The following is a 4,975-nucleotide window of genomic DNA, read 5'->3' as shown; positions in this document are numbered from 1 at the left end:
TAGACAACCGAGGTGGTTTGGCACACTTAATGACCGAGCTAAATCCAGCACCTTCGCGCGACCGCGCTAACACTTTCCATCCTTTTCCTACAGAGTCCAAGGGGACCACTGTCATTCCTGAGGCTCTCAGGACCGGGCAACATCCAATACCCAGAGCCAAACCCCTCAGCCGGGATACACTAAGCCGGCCAAAAATGGGGAAGTTCCGCTTCCTAGTGGATACTCCGGCTGCGCTGGCTACGTTCAGGGAGGACTACGGCGTCCCGGCCGATGTCCACCTGCAGCTCGCAGAAGAGGAGACCACACCTTGGGGTAGGGAGGAGTGCCCCTTCACCGTGCTATCCATCGTTGAAGGGGGTCTTCGTTTCCCGCTCAACCCTCTTATAACCGAGTTCCTCCGCCGCACCGGGCTAGCACCCACACAGGTGTCCACCAACACTTATAGAATAATCAACGGCGTTCACGAATTGAACCTACGGCTAGGCACCAACTTAGGCCTAGCCGAGATATTGAGGCAATACACAATGGGCCACACCGGTGACGGCCTAGCTTACTACTTGAAAATACGACCGGGCAAGGAAAAAATCGTAACCGGCACCCCGGACAAAGATATGCACGACGATGATTTTTTTTGGGTGTACGGCAATTACGAAACAGCCGAGGTGCCGGGCTGGTTCATAAGCAAGGACTTCGGTTCTTCATGTAAGCCACTCAAACTTGCTCGGTGAACTTAATTCTTTAGTTTAACTAACCGGTTTCCCTGTTTCTTTTGCAGCTATCCAAGCCTTGCAAGCCAACTACCAATTCCCCAACGTCGAGGCAATTCGGGCCGTGCTTAGGTACCGTCACCGAGACTGCAACGAGTTGCTCGGCTACACACCGACTTACAGATATTCTGCTCCGCGCCGGAGTAGAGTAACCGACTTCCTCAGAGCTCCTTCGCCTCCTCCAGATCCAACCCTACCAGACGTCCCATTAATCCGGTTAACCGACGAGCAAGAAATGGCCAAAAGATCTCGGATCAAAAACCTTCTAACCGCGACCTCAGCCGAGATACCGAGCGTAACCACCCGCTCCCCGGCTGCCGGTCAATCGAGTGCAGCCGTGGTAGCCCTTGCTTCTCCAGTTCCAGCTGCCGGGCAATCTGCCAGAGAAGCGCGCCGGGCTGGAAAAAGACCAAGGGCAGATCCCTCCGCCGAGCTCGTCGCCGAGCTGACAACGGAACATCCAGCTGAAACCCCTGCTCCCGTGCCCGCTTGGCGTCCTCAGCTGAAGCACCGGGAACAGGACATCCCGGCGACTGCTTCGATCAAGGCTGACAAAGAACACTTGCTCGCCTTCGATCTCTCCAAAGCATTTCTCCTACCGGGCGACGTGGTAGGCAGTGACCACGTCCCTGACACCCGGCTGGTAAAATCTTCCGTGAAGTCCATGGCCAGGGTAAGTCGACGTTCTTTTTAACATTTCACAAGTGTTTGCTCGGTCCTTCTTGCTCGGTCCCCTTTCTGATGTACTTTGCTTCTTTGTGCAGGCCATTCAGAAACAACATTTGGTCTTGGAGCGCATCCACCGGCTTAGGCAGAAAGCCAATGACACTGCCAGCCAGGTTGAAAGCCTTCAAGCCGAGCTCGGCCGGGCTAAAGCTTCTCTCGAGATGGCCAACAATGATAATAACAGGCTGCTCGGTCAACTGAATGCAGCCGAGAAAAAACATAGCGAGCTCCAGGCCGAGGTTGACACTCTGAAGAAGGAGAAGAGGAAGGCTTGCCGGGCTGCCAACAACGCGGGTTTCAACGAGGCCGAGAAGAATTACCAGAAGCAAGTCTTTGCAACACAAGACATATACTTCAAGGCTGGCTGGAAATCCGCTTGCGAACAGCTCGGCCAGGGCTCTAACACCGACGTTTTTGCCAATCCTCCCAAAGCTTCACTACCGGTCTATCTCGTGCCATATGCCAACGATGTTTTCAGCGCTTTACAGACTGAGGCCGAGGAGGGACTTGAAGATAGGGACGGGGAGGCAGATTCTGAGGAAGAAGAGGCCGAAGTGCAAGAGCAGCCCGGCAATGAGGAGCCCGGTGAACAAGATACCGGTCCAACCGTTGACCTTGAAGCCGGCGAGGACGAATTCACTCATCTATCCCCTCTAGTTTAATTTTCTTCTCTTTTGTATTTTTGCTTTCAACACTGCTGATGTAACCGGGCTTGGTCCCCACTTTTTGTAATGAATTTCTTATCAATGAAAATTCAAATTTTTGCAAGTGTATGCACGGTTGTAATCAGTTCTGTCTTCAGCAAAACATCTCGGTATAACTCATCGAACCGGAATACATAACACGGTCTAAGTACTTCAGCAGAACAAGACCAATTCATGAACCGAAATAGCCATCTCGGCTGTAACAAAGTTGAACAAATCAACACTTCCAACCGGAATACACCATCTCGGTTGGGAATCCAAAGTTGGACAAGACACCAACTCTTCCAACCGGAGTACATCATCTCGGTTGGGAATCCAAAGTTGGGCAAAACACCAACTCTTCCAACCGGAGTACATCATCTCGGTTGGGAATCCAAAGTTGGGCAAAACACCAACTCTTCCAACCGGAGTACAACATCTCGGTTGGGCATCCAAAGTTGGGCAAGACACCAACTCTTCCAACCGGAGTACAACATCTCGGTTGGGCATCCAAAGTTGGGCAAGACACCAACTCTTCCAACCGGAGTACATCATCTCGGTTGGGAATCCAAAGTTGGGCAAGACACCAACTCTTCCAACCGGAGTACATCATCTCGGTCCGTAACATAAAAATAATAATCCAAGTGCTAATGCAAAATGACTTCTATAATTTGACAAAAAGAATTACATTCTGCTTTGCAAGCCAAAAAATTGCTTTACAAAAAGAGGAAAGTAAAAAGCTTAAAAATAATACAATTTCAAGTTAGCCGCATTCCATGGCCGGGGTATGGCTCTTCCCTCTAGATCCTCCAAGTGATAAGCCCCCTTGCCAGCCAGACCAGTGATCTTGTAGGGTCCTTCCCAATTTGCCCCTAGTTTGCCTTCTCCTGGCACCAGGGTGTTGCCCATAATCTTCCTCAAAACCCAATCCCCAACTTTGAACGGTCTGGGGTGCACTGTCTTGTTATACTTCTTGGAGAGCTCTTGTTGGTAGGCGGCCACATGGATGAGGGCTTTCTCCCGACGCTCTTCCGCTAGGTCCAGCTCCAAGGCAATAGCCTCGGCATTTAGCTCGGGCTCAAAACTCTCGGTTCTGAGGGTAGGTATTTCAACTTCCAAGGGTATGACCGCCTCCATGCCGTAAGCCAAAGCAAATGGAGTTTCCCCGGTTGAACGTCGCGGGGTTGTTCGGTATGCCCAAAGTACACTGGGCAATTCCTCATCCCACTTTCCCTTGGCCTTTTCCAGCCGTTTCTTCAACCCATCCAGGATAGTCTTGTTCGACGCTTCGGCTTGACCATTGGACTGCGGGTAGGCCGGGGTGGAGTTGTAGAATTCTATCTTCAGATCTTCACAAAATCCTCTGAATAGGCGACCGTCAAACTGGGTGCCGTTGTCAGAGATCAAAATTTTGGGGACGCCAAACCGCGTGACAACGTTCTGCCAGACAAATCGCTTCACGTCTTTCTCTTTGATGGTTGCCAAGGGCTCAGCTTCAACCCACTTTGTGAAGTAATCTGTGGCCGCGATGAAGAATTTCCGGTTGCCCGGTGCTGTTGGCAATGGTCCCACTATATCTAGCCCCCACATGGCGAAAGGCCAAGGACTGGTGAGGGGAAGAAGTTCCCTGGCAGGCTGGTGGATCTGATGGGCGAATTTCTGGCATTTCTCGCACTTGCGGACATATTTTTGCGCGTCGGCCTGCATGCACGGCCACCAGTATCCCTGCGAAATAGCTCGGTAGGCCAAGGACCTGCCCCCGATGTGGCTGCCACAAATGCCTTCATGAATTTCAAACAAGAAGGCCTCCACACTGTTCGGGTGCACGCACTTGAGATACGGACCGGTGAAGGACTTCTTATATAACGCGCCTGATGGAGACAGCCAAAACTGCTCGGACTTCACCCGGATTTTGTGTGCTTCTTTCTTGTCTGTTGGAAGAGTCCGGTCTCTGAGGAACAAGATCAAGGGGTCCATCCATGAAGGACCTAGCTCGGCGCAGAGTACATCCGTCTGCCCGGCGTTTTCAATGCTCGGCCGCGGAAGAAAGTCAATCAACAGGGGGTTTGGAGACGTACTATCGACCATGGAAGCGAGGCCGGCGAGTTCATCAGCCCGGCTGTTTTCTTCTCGGCCAATCCGCTGGACTCTGATTGCCTCAAACTGCTTGATATGGTCTCTGACCAGAGCTTGGTACTTCGCCATCCTGTCGTCCTTCGCTTCATAAATCCCTGAAACTTGGTTAACCACAAGCTGGGAATCACTATATACCAGAAGCTCGGCAGCCTTCATTTGAATTGCGCTCTTGAGCCCAGCAAGAAACGCCTCGTACTCAGCCTCGTTGTTAGACGCCGGGAAGCCGAGTGTGATAGAATGCTCAATGGTTAGGCCTTCCGGGGATATAAGAACGATACCTAGGCCGGCACCATGACGGTTGGACGCTCCATCAACAAAAAGCTTCCACATGTCCCCCACAAAAAGCTTCCAGCAGTCAGATGGGTCCTGAGAGTTGCGAAGGGCAATGGGATCACAACTGCTCGGCTGTGCGGTGTCAAGTTTGGTGTTGACCGGTTCAAATTCAGTGCCCCTTGGTGATTCGACACCGGACTCAGCAAGTTGGTCCGTAATGCCTAAGTCCGTAGGCGAATCACCAGGTTGCGGTGTGAAGCCGGCCGCAGGTTCTGAGCTGCCTGGAACCATTCCTTCCCCCCTTGAGGATTCGGCACCGGACTCAGCAAGTTGGTTCAGAATGCCCAAGTCCGTAGGCGAATCATCAAGTTCTGAACTGTGTGGAACCAT

The sequence above is a fragment of the Camellia sinensis genome, chromosome 15 (assembly GCF_055761805.1).
Source record: "Camellia sinensis isolate YWXY chromosome 15, ASM5576180v1, whole genome shotgun sequence".
NCBI lineage: Eukaryota > Viridiplantae > Streptophyta > Magnoliopsida > Ericales > Theaceae > Camellia > Camellia sinensis.
This window is presented reverse-complemented; position numbering follows the sequence as displayed.